Here is an 18563-nt window from a genome sequence, read left to right as displayed (position 1 = left end):
GTTAGTCAGCGACCTCTCCTCTGAGCTGCTGCTGGCCTGGAAATCAGGCTCGGTGCGCATGTGCAAAGTTCACGTGATCGCATCATTAGGGTTACGGGTACGAGCACCGTATATATGTGTGTGTGCGCGCGCGCACGTGTCCGTTGGGGGTGGGTGGGTACATGCGTGCGTCTGTGTGTTGGTAAGAGTGAGTGCGTGTTTTTGTGTATTTCTTTATCCTTACATTTATGTAAACTTGTTATGTAAGAGAAGACAAGGCTGTCCTCGGGTATTGTAAGACAGAGAAACTTGTTATCTAAAGGTCAGTTGTCAAAAGCTGTTGGTTTTAATTGTCGACTGTAGTTCTCTGTATAGGTGTGTGTGTGTTTTCAAAATGTAAAGGTCATTTCACACCTGTCAGCAAGGCGGAAAGAGGGAGGGGAGGGAGGGGAGGGAAGCCATTTGTGACAGACTGACCTTTAATGTCCATGTTTTTGTTTTTGTCTCAAGCGCTAAGAGCACGCTTACGAGCGTGAGTACGCGCTATATAAATCACATGTTTATTGTTATTATTATTTTGGCCATTCCGGAAATAGATTTACAAAACATACAACGTATGAAGTATGACGCACGTGGCTGAACAAAAGTAAGGAAACAGGTGAGGAGAGTAAACCAGTAAACAAGCACAAAGAAGGAAGTAGAGGAAAGTAGACTGTCGCCAGAAGTGAGATTCCCAGCCAACCAGTAACAAGGCGCATGCGCGTGGTGTGCAGGTGATAGAAGAAAATGGTTAGTGTAGGATGTCTGTAGGAGTCACCAGGCACTTCAGGGCTGTTTTCCCACACCCAGAACTTACCATTAACACCACACTTAGTTAAAAAGTGTAATGTGATGGTGGAAGGGTTTTTTTCCCCGACACTGGTGAACAAACACCAAATCTTTTTTTTTTCCCTCTCTCTCTCTAGCTGTGGCATGAAAGTAGGACGACAAAATGACTCCCGCTGCCCACATCAGCACTCGCACTGCCCACAGGAGTACATGCAATATCAACTGATCTCTTTTCTCTCTCTTTCTGTCTCTCACACACTTTCACTGCTTTGGTTGTCAGTGCACTTTTCTAATGTCACACATTACTAATCACTCTGGCAAGCAAAATCATCATGAACTGCTTCTACAGTGACCTCCATTAGACACGAGAACACGAGAGGAAGACTTAGAAAACCTGCGCAGAGATGAAATGCAAAGCCTCGTGCCCCTAAAAATACTTCAAAGCAGGTGGACAATAACATAGCGTTCAGAACCAAAAATAAAAACTGAAAACCTCGGAAAAGAAATGAACGAAAAATTAAAAAGAAAAAGAAAAATGAATTCAAACTTTGAGTAAACCAGAAGATGCTGTAACAATGTCGGCAAAGTTTTGCTAAACAGAGGAAAGCTACTTGACAAGGCATACTGTTTCTCTGGTGTGGATGCTACTGGTAAGAAAAATTCACCGAGTATGGCAAACCGCAGTCTTCGAAAAAAGAGTTTGCCAAACTGATTTTGGTTTGGCGTGCGCCAGGAGCTTATGGATGCACGGCACGCACGGGGGGAAAGTGATGGGGACCTCTGGCGGCTAGGGGCTGGTTGACAACACGTTTCATTGCTTCTGAAACTTAAAACTGTACTAAAGAATCAGATTTAGAAATTATAAAAATGATTACCTACATAGATGTAAGCCCTAAAGGTGTTTGATGTGGTCCCATGCTGCTTGAAAGGACTGTCAACTAGTGGTCTTCTCACTTTACTGTTTCCCTTTTCCGTTTTTGTCAACATTATTATCAACTTTCCCTAAAGACTCGACCACGCTAATGGCAATCGCAAGAAGAGGGAGAAGCAGACACCGACATTTGACAACACATCAAGATTCAAAGACAAACTGTCAGTGGACTGAACCTTGCACTCTGGTCCTCAGTCCTCTGTCCGCCATATTGATCCCCGTGCTCATAACTCGCTCTCTCCTCCCTCCAGCAAGTGTATAAACCCCATCAGTTAAAGATATTTTCTGTTGGGTGAGCTGGTGACTGAGAATGATTCTCTCTAATTTCCTTTGATCCCCTTTTCCATTCGCGGGAAGAAAGTAAGTCACATGACGTTGATTAAACCTGTCGTGTTCGATCCTTTGATTCCCTCGATAGCTCATCAAACAAATCTGCAACTGATTTTGCCCCAATGTGAAAGGTGCTTTTCTCTCATGTCAAGTCTCGCCTCGCTGTGGCAGGAATCGATAACGAGGGCGGCCACCGAGTCTCTTCAGGATTCGATTTAACGCCAGCTTCAGTCGACATACTTGGCACCGAGCGCAGAGCTGCCTCCCCTTTCACAGATTTACTCCCCTTGCCTGCACGCTGCTTAAAGGGTTCTCTCTGCAACCGCCGAGCATCAAGCGGTGACTAAGGCAGAGGCAACACAAGAAAGTCGTTTATCGCAACACTTGGAAGGACGGTCCCGGTACTTGTACCTGACAGTAGCTTCGGAAAAAGTAGAGAGTTTTTTTTTTAATCACGAGGGCGGTGAAGGAAAGAAGATGCCGCAGATGGAAGGAAACATGATTCTTGTCTCATGTCTCATGTCAGCCATTATTCTCTGAAGGTGGAAGCGAGACTTTACTCGTATGGAGACTCTTGAGAGGTCAAAGCAGGGTTCTCGTTGGATGTCAGGATGATTGTATATGGGGAGGAGGGGTGGTGAGAGGGGAGTGGAACTCTCGCATTAGCAAGTAACCGATACTCTCGTTAATAGAAAATGAAACGGAACTTACAGGTAATCATCATTACACTAAAACAAAAGAAGGCGATGGAACTAATAGAAGAAGTACAGGCAGAAGAAGAAGAGGCTTGAGGTTTTTTTCATACATTACCACTGAAAAACGATAATTCTTAGAAAAGGTACGCGCGTGTGCGGTCAGATAGTTCAACTCAACAGTACAGAAAGAAAACTACTTCGCAGTGCTCTCACCTCTAGCAGGCCTCAGATGTCCACTTTAATTAGGTGCCCGGTGTCAGCAGCCACACGTACAGCAGGTGACAGAGCAGGAGGAGAGAGAGAGAAGGAGGTGATTGTAACCAGCCACAGAAGGTGGGGGCTGCTAGTGAGACTATTGCAGTGTAGTTGTTGGGTTGGCGATGACATTACAGTGTCCTGCTTTGTTGACGACGACGACATTGCTGTGTTTTACCGACACATTATCCATCTACTCCTCTGTATCAGCCTCGCGGAGCTGAGGTGCTAACCCTCCCTATTGTTATTTGATACATTGATACTTCTAACTGGCGGACTCGCACTGTTACTTGTAACACGTGGACGGTTACTTGTGACATGCCTGTTGTTACTTCCAACACGTGTGCAGTTACTGGTAACTGCTACTGGTGACATATGCACGGTTACTTGTGACGTACATGCTGTCACTAGTGAGGTGCTCATTGTTACTGGTGACGTGCGTACTTGTGCTTGTGACGTTTGCATTCAGATATTCGCTGTGGGAAAGCAGGTTGTGGGTGATGGCGGACAGGAAAGGGGAGTGGGATGCTGGGGACGCGAGATGCTGGCTGTGTCACGTGATCATATCCACTCTGTGCCGCACTGGATGAATAACGAACAAAGTAACTTTGTCAAAAGATACATTGCACCTGTATTTCGGTTCACAAAATTGCCTTTTGTATAATATACAAATGCACAAGCTACCCTTCCGGAAAGAAGTGAACGCAGACATAATTTTATTGTGTGACTGTGTGCCGCAAGGAGGTAAATGTGACCTTTGTGACCTCGCAAATACTACTCATTAACTGGTTAATTGTACCTCTGCTAGCAACCGACTTCTAACCAGCTGTGCAACGAGCAGGCAAATTATCCTACGAGATAAAAGTTCTTCTAACCAGCAAATGCAATGAGGAGGCTTTGAGATAAGAAGGTGCAAAAAGCCAGTTGTAAAATAAAGAGGGACACAAACTCAGCCGGGAAATGAGTCCACTGCCCCAACTGACAAACAAAGAGTAAGAGGGAGGCATGGAAACAAGGCCAGATGGTCATGTTTAGGCTCCAGCGTCCCCGCGTGCAGACCCTACTTTATGGATGTTGATTGTTCCCTTGGCTTGCTGCATTTTTCTAATTCCTCCGGCGAAATGCATTTCTCATAAAACCAGAAAAATTGAGCATGGCGCTGTGTGGCTGTCAGCGCCTTAGAAGTGATAAGCCCGCTGGAGCCATTACTGGGCAACACTGAAGCAGGTGTCAGGCCACCCACAACACCCAGTGCACACGTCCCCCCACTCGCCATCCCTCCCTCTTGCTGACCTGCTGCTCACCCGATGTTCTGTACACCTTGTCCATCTGGCACAGAGAAGCTATTTCCTATATTTCACACGCTGTAAACATAGGTGTGGTGCTTAATAAACGAAAATATCATAGACAAATTTCAGAATGAGAAATGTACAGACTGACAACGACTGACTGGAGTAGTTTCTCACGATCTGAAAGGCTGATGGTCTAGAAGTATCTCTGAGCAGTGAGCAGCCACACATCCTACAGTTCAATGATTATTGAGGAGATATCAAAACGATTTGAAGCTATTCCGCTTATGTCAAGCTTAATTGGTGTTGAATCATGATAATATAATAATAACTGTATACATGCAAAAACATATATAGAGATTTCCTTTCTTTAGAAAAAAATAAGCTAGTAAAGAGAGACAGAGAGGGTCTGAGAGACAATTATGATAATATAATAAAACTGTATACATGCAGAAACATATATAGAGATCTTTCTTTGGGAAAAAATACGCTAGTAAAGAGACAGAGAGGGTCTGAGAGACAATTATGATAATATAATAATAACTGTATATATGCAGAGGGCGGTGACTGTTCACGTGAGATCAGTTGCTATGTGACTGTGGTAGTTATGCTTATTTTATAATGCTTATTTCGCAGCAAATATTAAATACATAATATATACATTAAATCAAATATAATATACAAACACACACTGCATTAAATATAATAAATTATATTACATACATTGTTGGATTGTTATAACTATATTGTTACGGCTTTGTGTGTGTTTGTTAAGTGAATGAGTTTGGAAAAACTGAGTTACATCTCAACATCTCTATCTCGTTTTCTTCATACTTTTGTGATTTTTTCAGGTAGCAGCAAAGACCCTGTGGCCCCGTTAAATATTTATGTACATTACATTTTCATGTTCCATTTTAGTGTTCGCTGCTCAGCTTTGGGTGTTCAGTAGAATGATGTCAGTGTTCAGTTCTACGCTCTCACAGTTATGCGTGTATGCATGTGCGTGTGTGCGTTCGTGTTCGTGTGTGTGTGTGTGTGTTTGCTTGCCTTCATGTGAACGCATTGGTAGAGGTGTGTGTTGCACTCCTTTCGCTCTCTCTCTATTTCTCTCTTCTCTCTTTCTCTGTTCTCTACTATTTCCCCTTTTTGTCATTGTCCTCCCTTTGCCATTTCATCTGCGCTATGCACATGCACACAAGCATGATGGTGCGATGTCTAACAGTCCGTGTTGCTGGTCTGCTGTGAGTACACGCGCCCTTGAGTCAGATGACAGCCACAGGTAATTGCTTGCCACAGATAATTTCGTTTGACTTCCCGCGAACTGCGCGATTGTAAGCGATCTGGAACGAACGACACACCTGGGACAAGCCTGGATTCGCTGGTCAGGTAGGGAGGACAATTCTTGGGGATCATCATGGGGCCGTTTACTGTTGCCGCCATGGTCACACCACGGGCAGCGCGGCGGGGACACCGACATCAAAGGCAGGGCAACGTCAACTGCTGCAACCTCATCGGCGGCCTCTCCACAATGAGGATGCGCTAATGTCTTTCAAAAGAAAAAAAAAATTGACGAATAAACGAGAAAGTGGAATCACAAGGGAAATCATCCATCGATCGGCTGAGACAGAAACTCTAGAGTTGCCATAGAGCGTGTCACGTGTCACGCGCCACCTATGTCGTCATAAGGACACTTGCCAGAAACAAGGTCAATCTGTCACACCCACCGATGCCACCCCCTTCCTTGACACCCATGATAACCTGATTTAGGTGGAGAAATAGCAGGTGTTTGAACACATGAAACATTAGAAGACATTATTCAAGCAAACATGGAATGGATGTGTGGATGATGACGATGCTGATGACGATGCTGATGACTACTCACCCTGAAGCAGAGCCCCACCAGATACACGGGCTCATCGTCAGAGACAGTGTTGGGCATTGGAGATCGTGGGCGATGCTCAGCGTCTACATGACTGCAGTCAGGAGTCACCGAGGTCACTTCCGCTCAGCACAGGTTACTAGGGGGCGCGACACTCGCCGTGTGTCATGCACGCTCTAATACTTATCTTCTGCTTGCATCGTACGCCCTGCACAGTCAGCGACTCCTCCCACAGAGACCACGGATGCGAGGGCTGCTTCTTCCACTCTCAGTCAGACACTGACAGCAAGGGGTCAGAGAGTAAGACAGTCAAAGCTGTCACGCTTGAGTTGCTCGTCGTTGGTGACCACAGCCTCCACTTTGATAAGACTAGTGTTCTTCATCTACGGGTTTCCGATTCCTCTTTTTTTTTTTTTTGCGCCTGGAGGCCAAAGTTCTAAGGTTCCTGATAAAGTCACACTGAAAATCTGAGTACAATCATCTTATTGTCACAGACGCCAGCATGTACAGACAGCCAGTAAGCTCTCCGGTGACATCACAAATAACAGCCTAGGTTGCTAAGTAACGTCACAGAGGACAGCTGGAGTAGCTAAGCTTCAAGATCCCTCGTGTCTCCGTTTCAGGTAGCAGCTCCTGTCAGATACAATGACACTTGATCGTACAAAATTGTGTCTGTTCAGTAACTGTTGTTTAAAGATAGGTGCACAAGCCCACCAGTCACTGTAATACAAACTGTCACTACTGTGATGCACGAAGTTGAATGACCAAGCACACGGTTACTAACAAAGACCATTGCGATGAATGATGAAGCACGCACAGTTCGTCTGTAGAAGGATGTCGACTCTCTGGACCATAATCATCATCGTCGTGGTTCTCTAAAGTATATTGTTTCTATTTACAGTCCATCGCGCAATTTTTCTTGCCATCTTACAAAAAAAAAGACAAAACCGTTCTGTGGGTTTTGTGGTAGATCATAGATAACAAGACTAGACAAACTCCTGCTCAATATCTGTCAGTATTTCAGCATCAAAAGGCATTGGAGTTTTGACACGTTGCATCCTTGAAAGGGAGCACTTGTTCCTGGAGTTCAATATTCTCCACAGAATCACTCACCTTGTGATGGATGACAATATGTCTATTTGATTCCAACAACTTCAACTTCTTAGTGGATGTGACTAATCCGAAGTTGGCTGGAGACTATGATAAACCCTTCAGCAGGTTTTTGTAATGACACATTCTGCAAGCGGTATACCATCGTCTGTGAAACTTTAGTCTGTCTGTGTGTCTTCTGGAAACATTTCCAACTTTCAGCACAAAGGCGCTCGTGAAGACCAACGTCTGGTGAACGTCCTGTCGGCACAGTGAGGGCAATAACAGACCTCGAGAACAAGGGGACAACACGAGTGTAGCCTTTTGGACAACTTGCTGTCTCGTGCAGACGCTAATGAAGGGAGAGTGAGAGGAGGTGAGCTGCCTCACTGCCCTCCCTGTGACCAGCGCAAGGTGATGAGCGAGGCCGCTATTGATTGGTCCGCACGGCGCGCCCACACTTCACAAGCCAGCGCCGCACACACCCAGTGGTTCTCAACTCTGAGAAACATCGCAATTGTTCTGCTACTTAGCACCACGCAGCGCCATGCTAAATAGTCAAACAGGGTTAGTTTGTTCAGACCTGAGAGGAACTGCTTGGCAAGAGCTGCCCCCCCCCCAGTCGCTCACTCCACGTTGGACTCACATGGTGTTTGGGAGTGTTCCCACAGTCGCAACATGTGCAATGATGACAGACCGTTTGGTCTGAGCCCAGGGAGGTGACAGTGACTAGGTTACGTAAACCATCTTTGATGGCAGCACCAGTGCTGGAGGTGCACGGTCTGTAAGTGCTGGCAGGGAGATCACCCAGTCGCTCTGCGCATGCGTGCGCCCGGCCCTGTAGTCAGTCGTGTATGTATGGTGACAATAGTCAGCCTGTCGTGTATGTATGGTGACAATAGTCAGCCTGTCGTGTATGTATACCGACAAAGGCATGAGCAGTGACTCTATAGTCAGCCTGTCGTGTATGTATGTGACAAGGAGTGAGCAGAACCAGAAGTTACACAACCACTGACGCCCCCGTCACCGACTGTCACGCCTGCTGCAGCTTGGTGCTGCACCGTAACACGGCGCGACAACAGCTGGACATCTCACCTCACGTGCGAAATCGGAACTGTTGCTAACATGTTGCGTGACGATTGCATTAACGGGGCAGCTGTACTAACTAACGTGTGGCAGCTGTACTAACGTGTTGCTGTATGACGGCGGCGGAAGCATGTTGCTGATGACAGTTTATCAACGCGCTCGCTGCACATTAGCCGTTGGCTCTTGGTCAGTGTGTTCTAAGTTCCTGTCCTAAAGACACTTACCCTGCCTCTCGGTCACAAAGAGACTTCTCCTAGCCTGTCGGCCCATCTCTCGTTGTGTCAGTCAAAATGAAGTGTTTGTCAGGTTTTTATTTATTTATCAACAATTAAAATTTTTCTTTCGATCCTTATTCGAGCCAGAGTTTAGCCTTCACTACCTGTCTCTGTTGGGGTGGGCAATGCTGATGCTCCTTCTGTTACTTCAACACGTTACTAAGGTTACATAATGTCTGCTGACGTGTTTCTTGATTGGCATGTTTCTCACATCTGTCGTTCTGTAAACTATTAGCTCCGGAAGATCAGCTCCTTTCGCCAAACTCTTTCCATCTCGGTCACCATAATTCTCATTTACTCATTTGTTCTGTCTAAACTAGACTACTGCAACTCTCTTCTTACTTGTTTTCCACAGTACCTTATCCACAAGTTTCAGAAAGTTTACAACTCAGCTGCTCGTCTCGTTGTCCGGACTCGCAAATGTGAACACCACTTCTTCACTTTCTTCTTTGGCTACAAGTTAAAGTTACAATAGGCTACAAGCTCTCAACTCTATACTATAGATTCTTTGAAGTCTCCTCCCTCCACTACTTTACTGAAATCTTGTCTGTCCACACTCCTGCCCGAAACCTTGGCTCCTCATCAGACGTGTTCTGTCCTCCCTCCCACAAAGACAGTCACACACGGACAACGGACGTCCTCCCTCTGTGCTGCTAAGCAGTGGAACTCTCTTCCACATCACATTCGCCACTCGGACTCCAAGCTACATTCACTCACTGAAAACATCTTTTCACAAAGTACTTCCCCTGAAATACTATTTCTAACTCCCTGGCAATGCTGTCTGTCATGTTAACCATCATGTAACGACTCCATGGTCAGAAAGAATCTGTGGCCCCTTCGCCCGCTGAAGTCAATAAAAGCAAGTGGCAGCCCCATGATATTCTCACTGCGATAGAAAGTTATAATACTACATATAGCTTACTGCTCCCACTCTAACAACATTAATAACTACACTACAGGGTACTAAAACGATGATTTTTTTTTTTACCACACTGCCGTCAGCTGTGTCGTTATTTTCTCTTTCTGTTTCATATTCAATATACATGGTGTGGCGGCCCCTGGGATTTGGCGGCTCTGTGCACAGTTTGCATATGAAGACCCTCACCTGGCGGACATGGTGTGGTGAAGACCCTCACTGAGCCCACGCGCCCTCATATATGAGAGTGGTTGTGTGCACATCACCATTACCATCGTCATCACCATGAAGGAGACAAAAAAACAATAAAAACAATGCACCAGACCTGTAAACACACAAACACGCACAAGCTCACGTGTGCACTACACTCGCGCTACCCACGAACTCACGCGCGTACAAACACACAGACGCACGCAGTAGGAAGACTTTGACATAAGTGTCAGCAGCACTTGAAGACTGTCGGCCGAGAGATGGCGCTGCAAGGCGTGGCCTCTGCACCGGAGACGGAAGAGCGGCATCCCCCAGCCAGATGTCAGGCCTGTGGTGCTTGGACTGGCCACTGATGGATGATGGATGACGACTATCCGAACCCCTTGCTTCCCTCCCAGCTCTCCTCCCCTCCACAGCAGGAGATCGATAGTTTGTCACGTGATCATTCCGCTAACAGGGGGCGCTGCCAGTGACCTGGTGAGTGAAGACGGACTTCCTGTGCTCACGAAGCTGGCAAAGTCCCTTAAATGTAGGGATCACGCTGAGTCCCGTGAGAGTTTTCGTTCGTGGTTTGCGTCGTTCATTGCCCATCAAAAGAGCCGGATGTACCTTTACGACAGAACAGACAAGGGAGAGAAAAGGGACGAGAAGGGGAGATCACTGAAAGAAGCGCAACTGCTGTAGCAAATATGACAAGTTTGTGAGGCCAGTGTAACTGTGCAAATTACGGGTATAAATAATCACGTGAGTCGGTTCGTTGCAAGACAGTTGTGACTTCAAACACAGAAAGCGAACAGCGATAACAGCGTTAACATCAGACTAGACATAGGTACTCCCAGCTGTTTGAAAATGATAAGCAAAATGAAAAGTACATAGAATTTTCTTCCTTATTTCAATGATACCAAGCTTTTTATATAGCTTAGTTTCCAAGTTATGATTTTTTAATACTTTAATTTTCAGACAATTTTATGCTGGAATAGATACGAAACACACAACAGGTTAACGGAGACAGCCACAAAAACACAGAGCTTCTCCAGCTGGTCAGGCGAAGGGACACCTCTCCATCGATTATATTGTGAATTATTTTAAATTATATCGTGAATATATTCACGACCAAACAATGATTAAGTTAGTTAATGGTAACACAAGTGTCCACTACTTCGAACCAGTTAAAGTACTGCATGCACCGTGCATTTTGTGGAAACTAAACCCAACTGTTACAATCACCTGGTGGTGGTGGTGGTGGTGGTGGTGGTGGTGGTGGTGGTTGTCCACAAGGTGGTAAGCAAGATTGCAAGGTAAACAATTTCACAGCATTCCGCTTTCTTTGAGATTGCTGACACAGTGGCACACAGTTCGCGACTGCACGGATCCGCCATCTATTTCCTTACCTTCACAACAGACATTATTATCAGACATTATTCTCACCACTTTTCCTCCCTTGAAAATAACTCCTCGCTGACCAGTCGCCAGTGAAGTGAAGGAGGATGGGGTGTGGGGAGCTAATGGCGGTGTGGGGATGGTGCTGCCGACTCAGGGGGCAGATAATGTTCAGGACACGACCAGCCTCAGACACTGTCTGGGTGCTCTCTGGTTACCTCAGAGATGCTCATCATTACTAACAGCAACCATGATGATGGTGCTAGTGACCCGCGCCGCCCGCAGCCACCAGAGGTGTCGCAGCTCCACCGCGCGGTCTGAGAGGCCAGTTAGAATTATCTGGCAGAACTCGATCCCCTGCTCTCCCTGTTCCGCCTTAGGAGCCCAGACATTAGACAAATAAAACGTCCGTCTACTTTCCTTTCAGACTTCCTTCCGAAGAAAACTTTTTTCTCGTCCGCATAACATTAAAAAACTGTGGCAAGGAAACAGATTCCAGAGATTGCAAAGAACAGGAAAAATAACAGAGTTGGTGGAGAGTGCAGTGGTGTTAGGGTGTGTATATCACAGAGACTTGCAGTGTGCCATCAGATCTTATAAACATGTGAAATAAACGATGTTTGTCAGATAAGACAAAGATGTTGTACCACAACATTGTATCAACAAGTCACAGAGAAGGGTAAGGACAGGGGGAGAGACAGGAGGGGTGTTTTTTTTTTAAAGGAAAAGAGACGAACAGAAGGAAGAATAATGTAAAGAGCGAGAAAATCAAGGCCGTCTATAACATTCTACAATATGATTCTATTTTTTTAACCTGTAGTTTTTGTTTGTTTGTTAGTTTGTTTTACTTTTGCTGCGAGTCTCGATTTGGCGAGTGCACGATGAACATACAAGCCGAGCGATGAGCGTTTGGTGTCGCACCAAGGTTGTTGTTGTTTTTAGTTGTTACATGAAGAAATGTTGGTGCTGACAGTAGCAAGATTAAAAAAGTGATGGACACGGTACTTGCAGTTACTTATTGAAGTCACAGTCACTGCCACGATCAGCTAGACCAACGGACCACCACAGACCATTTGTGGCCTCGTTCTCTGTCCAGGTAAAGAAGTGAGAACATGGTCACCTTGTGAGTCAGTGTCTGATGCATACGACAGAATCATGAGAGTTGTTTTATGAATGTAGTCAACTGAAAATTGTTTGGATCGTCCAGTGAGACCTATTATGTTTACGTACTTATACGCAGTTACTTGTCGAAGTTTATTTGTGGACAATCTGCAACAAGCTGTAAACATAGCAAAAGAATCAAGTGAATATAGAAGTTACTTTTAAATTCTCTGTTCTGTTTGACATCAGCCAGTAAATTTAATACTTACCTTTAAGCATGTTCCATGTTACAAAAGCATCAGTAGATTTCTACAAGACCAGAGAATAAAAAACAGTTCGTTTATCCACATCTTCCAGATTTGTATTTAAGTATTTAATATCGGAGTGCTAGCCCTCGACCTCGCACCTTATTGTGTCTGCTTTGAGAAACACGATACCTCATAAAACACACACACGCACACACACGAGGTAAACAGGATAAATAATAGCACAGGATGAAAGAGAAAGACTGAATATTAGACATCGGAGACTAAAGGATTAATATCAATCTGATACTTCGTTGGATGGCAATGATGTTGTTTGTTAGACTGGGTGTCTGTCTGCGCTGTGTACTCATGTCAGCCATTGCTGTAGTAAGACAGAAAATGTATAATCTAGCCACAGCAACAGGTCTGGTTGGCTTATTGTAGGACTACACGTGCAAGACACTAGTTCCCGCTGTGCAACCACCTGACAAAGAAAGCAGGTGAATCAGAATTAGAATAAAATCTGTAAAAATCACGTTTGTCTGACTTCATCAGGACATGCGATGGGTGACCACCATCCTGTAGTCAGTGTGTATTGTGCAGGGGTGGGCAATTAATTTTCCCAAGGGGCCGGATGAGAAACTGGAATGGTTCTAGAGGGCCGGATGAGAAAATGGGATGGTTCTAGAGGGCCGGACTAATATAGTTAACTCAGTTTTACTCAATACTGTATATATAGTATATTTATGGTGGGCGGCCAGCGGGCGGGCCGGTCAGAGACAGGAGGCGGGCCTGATCCGGCCCGCGGGCCGGCGTTTGCCCAGGTCTGGTATTGTGAGTGTGGTTACAGGCGACTGATATGTTGAACAGAAGCTTAGCGAGGGTGTGTTGGTGAGTCAGTATACGTGGTTAGAAACTGATACATCGGGGACTAGAACATAGGAAACTGTTGTAAGCTAGGAGCTGAGGGATATATATAGAGTTAGGAGTAGATGTTATCGCATAACCTTAAGCAGGGCCGCCGAGAGACAGCCTGGGCCCCGGGACAGACGACCTCTCCGGGCCCCTTGTACTTGTAATCGTTAAATGAAAAAGAAAAGGAGAAGAAGAAAAAAAAATCCACTGACCAAGGCCGGGCCCCCTTGACAGCCGCGGGCCCGGGTACACCAGACCCCCTTGTCCCCCCCTCTCGTCAGGCCTGACCTTAAGTTTCCTTGTCATAGATGGTTTTTACCATCTTCCCTGAAGAACCTTGTTTTGAGATGTTGTATAAATGTATTTATCTGTGTTCTATGTCGTAAAGTCCTGAGCATCTTGATAACATGATGAGGACAGCCTCAGGCAATCGTGGTGTTGTGTGTTGAAACAACGTGTGTGGACGACTGGACGCTGTGTGTGTGTTGCTCGGGTGAGAGGCTGCGTCCGGACTCCGTGATTCCGTGAACAGCTGGTGGAGGGAGTGGTACAGGTGTGAATGTTGCACCTTAATAAATATCCATAAAGCCGTCACAAAATTCATATTGCTTTCTTACAGGAATGAATCGTTGCAGAAATAGAGAACTGGGCAAAGTGATGTGTTGCCTATTGCCTTTGAATTTCACCGTGACGTGTCTGCCATATCCCCTATGTATATACATGGAGAAAGAGCGATAATATTTTTCTTTACAATTTTTTTACGAAGAGCCCATTTGCTCATTTGCTTTCTCTCTCTCTCTCACACACACACACACAAAGAAAGAGGAGGAATATAATTTTCTTGGCATTGAGAGGAGTCTGTCCGTACATCGTCTAGGTAAATAAAATATATAGTGCAAAAACATAAATAATTATTGTTTTAAACTAATTGTGATATTTTAAAAGCCCGTATAATTATTGAATTAGGCGTGTAGTTGTATTGACTAATAATATGCTGTTCATAGGTAAGTTCTTTGGTTCAAATAAGTGAAAACGGCTTTATTCTCTCAAAACGCTGTCCCCAACTCTGCTGTCAAGTGCTCCTCACTCGGTAACAAAGGTTTTGACGATAATAGCGACTGACAAATGTTTTCTCCGCCAGGGTTCGGTTAAGGTGGAAGAGCCAGACACAAGCAGATCGTGCAGGGCTCTTTCGCACGCTTCATTTTCATTGTTTTGTTTTTCTCTACCACCCACCACCTAGCATTACTACTTCGTACTTTTATTCTTTGCTCACAACACTTTGAAAACTGTAAATGTTCATTGGATGTTGCTAGAGGACACCGGTCCAGATGAAAGACCCTCATTGCTGGAGACGTTGGGTGACAGAGCAGCCTACAGTTGCTAGTGGGCCATCTGGTGCACACGTGTGCCTCGTTCATTATTGATATTTATTGACCATTACTTCTACAGAATCAATAAACTGCTGTGTGTATGTCTGGATTGTTGGTTAAGAGCACTGAACTGTTGAAAAATTTGCTTTCAATGTTTTTGATGCAAAGAAAAAAATTATTTTTGCAATAAAATAGCACAGATGTGTATATTGTATAATGAAGCAAACAGTAAACTAACAAAATATCGGTACTCTGCTGTCACAAGGCCAAACCACACCAACATACCGCTTGATTGCTGCAAGTAGGAGTTCCCGATGTCCAACGAGTGTGGTAACCGTGCTTCCTACAAAGTCGTTGGCTTTATGTTCTCTATGCCAGATCCGGAACAGCCTCCTCAGGCACTTGCTCTCCCATGCCTGGATTCTTCTATCCATATCAGTTCCCGTGTCACAGCCGTCAAGCGGGATCGGCACTACGAGGGACTTGTACAGGTTGTACTTCACAGTGAAGCTGATGTTATGGTTGTGCCAGACTCTGTCCACCCTAACCATTGCTGCTGCTGCTCTTGCGATCCTATTGCGGATGTCTGTTGTATAGCTGCCGCCCATGAGAAGGTGGCTCTGAAGTACTTAAAGTTGTTTTCTTCTTCAGCCCATGTTTATGTCTTCTGTTTCATTTTTGGAAGGGGTATGACTGGTGACTGCGTCCATTCTTTGCATTTGAAGTCTTGACACAGAGTCGTGAGGGACTTTGTTGTCCCCATCCTGATCGAGCAGCTCAACTGGGATGTTGTCAACGCCAGGTGACTTCCTTCCCTATAGTCTGCGTCCCATTTTTTTTTTTGGCCTTTTCCTATGAGGACTATAGGACTATACATCATCATCATCATCTGCTACTATTAATAATTGTACGTCTCTTCAACTGCCCTTTTTAGTTCCGATAAAACTGTATCTCTATACATAAGCAAAAATTCGTTTTCCAATCATTAAATATAACCTGCCTGTCTTGACACAAAGCCCCTTTCTGCATAAGCAAAATCCTTTTACCTTTAGTAGATGTATTAAGCATCTCCGGACACTCTCTAGTCAGCCGAAGCTCTTAAAAAAGGACCTTAACAATCGAATCTTTAACTTCCCTCACCCCCACCCAATAAAGGAAGTCTGGCGTGAAAATATTCATTCATTCCAACGCAGCCTGGCTTAAATGCCAGCAAACAATAGCAGGAGATATCCAAGGTCCTCTGTCGGGAAGAGAAATACCTTTAAAACGAATGTGACGGTCTAAATAAATACACTGCAGAGCACACCCGGAACCAGGTCTGAAAAGGGTCGCCGGTTTGGATTCTCACACGCAAGCAGCGGACGTCAGCACGGACCACCCCGGGTGTAATCCAATACCTCAGTCATGTGCCTGGCCGCCGCTGCTCGCATGGCGCACAACTGAGATGGAAGAGGATGGTGGACAAAAGGAGAGCTGATAGATAGCCCACTTGTCGCTGTATCGTCTTCTCCTGATACTCAGGGCCCAGCAAAGGGCAAAGGGCCCGAGAACAAGGAGTAATGGATGCGCCTGTCAGCACGCGGCGCTCCGTGATGGCGCACACAGCCAGCAGCCTCACGCCCATCGCCGCTGTCCGTCTTCATCAGCAGCTGGCTGTCACCTCCTGGTGGCTGCCTCGCTTCCTTTATAGTTCTCGCCATTTCCCTCTGGCCAGACCTCGGCATTAAGTGATTAGAAGCTTGCGTTTTAAAATGGGTAATATTTTTTTTCAGAAAAATGTCGATTTAGCAAAGAACTAACACGCTACATATCTAAAGCAAAAAAAAAAAAAAAAAAAAAAAAAAATAATAATCTGACTTTAGTAAAACGCTGGCTACAAGTTGACTTACACAATATACAGGCTCTTCATCAATATTCATGCTCGCTAACATAATGTACGGTCTACATGTTCGTTTAAATAACATATACTATCTACAAATTTGGTTTAGTGACAACTAAAGTACTAACGACAACAAGATGGCTTCAGTGACCTGCTGTGTATAGTCGTTATAGTAACCTACTGTCTGTTGTTGTTTACAAAGCTGGCTTTAGTGCCTGCAGGTTGGTATCAGTCGTGCTGCATTGGTCACTAGCGCCTCCACCAGCCTGGCCCTATATTCTGTCATGAATGAAAGATTATTTGGTGATCCAGCTACAAGCACTTTGCATCGAGTCGACAAGCAGCAGTCAGCTGAATAAACTCCAGCCCCCATCTTTCTTAGAAACTGTCATGGCGATCTGTTACAGGTCACTCGGTTCACTGAAGTAATGACACTACAATACGCATAATGACAGTACTCTATTCGTCCACACCAGACAGCTTCCATCTTTGGGTTGAAGAATACATAAATATAAACATATACATATATACAGCCTAGATTCGCTTTATTGACTGTGTTCAAGTGACTGGTTTCCTTTTAGAATTCATCTACTTTTAAGTTGCTGTGATCGACTTGGAGTTTGAACTTGCCGTGTTGGAGTAAAGTTAAACGACAAATAAACATCAGTCAAAGAAGCAGTGGCAGAACGCCTCCCCCGGGAAACGCTTTTACTTGCTTCATTTGCATTTAAATCGCTTTAGGCAGCGTCTTCCTCCATCACTCTGGCTATTGATTTTTCTCATCTGTCCATTTTCCATGACAACCATTACTTAGGTGCACCATATTTACTCTCTGGTTTTAGTTCGGGTAACAGGCTTTTTTCACATGGTGGGGTTGTTAGCCCTACTACAACCTATTTTACCTCTAGGTGAGGTGTCCGCTTTAGTCGCCTCTTACCACACGCCTGGCTGGATGGCAGGGACCCTATTCTTACAATGCTCGCGGGGCAAGCATACCTCGGGGTCCCACAGGGGATTTCGTCCTTGGCGATCCTGCTCTGAACACATCTTCATTCTGCGATAGATTCTGGAGCAGAGCAACGAGTGGAACACACCGCTGTACATCAATTTCATCGACCTGGAGAAGGCTTTTGACAGCATCCACCGCGAGTCATTATGGAAGATCCTGAGGCATTAAGGAGTCCCTGCAAAACTTGTTCAGGTCGTTGCAAATGCTGTAAAGCGATTTCAAATCCCAGGTTGTCTGTGACACGGAGCTCACAGACCCCTTCAAGTCAGTACTGGGGTGAAGCAGGCTGCATTCTGTCGCCGTTCCTCTTCATCCTGGCCATGGACTGGAGCATGAAGACTTCCACCGACAGTGAGAAGGAAGGGATCAAATGGACCATGACTATGATACACAAAACAACGTTGGAAGACTTGGACTTTGCTGATGACATTGCCCTGTTGTCACATCGCCACTAAGACATGCAGGAAAAAACAAATGCCTTCTCAGAAACAGCTGGAAACCTTGGCTTGAAGGTCAGGCAAAGAAAACGAAAAGTATGAGAGTGAACGCCAGAGTCTAAGACAGCATCAAACTAAATGGAGAAGAGATTGAGGAAGTTGACAGTTTTGGCGGTAGACAGGAGCACCACTAAGAGGGTCCCCACGTGAGCAACTGAGAGCCGCTCCAACTACCTCTATGGTTAAGAGCTCGTGTTTAGAGTCCTCTCCCATGAACCATAGCTTGTGGCCCTCGTCTGCAGTCACTCCTCCGAATCCAGTCCACTGCCAGTCCCACGATATCTCACCTGTAGCCATTGAGTACGTGGGTGAACTCATGCAGAATGCATGTGGTCTTTTATTTTTCGCTTCTCTGTTGTGACTGGCAGTGAGTGTGTGTGAGATTTAACCGGGCAGGCATGC

Source organism: Pomacea canaliculata, linkage group LG1, assembly GCF_003073045.1.
Source record: "Pomacea canaliculata isolate SZHN2017 linkage group LG1, ASM307304v1, whole genome shotgun sequence".
Taxonomy (NCBI): Eukaryota; Metazoa; Mollusca; class Gastropoda; order Architaenioglossa; family Ampullariidae; genus Pomacea; species Pomacea canaliculata.
Note: the sequence above shows the minus strand (reverse complement) of the source record.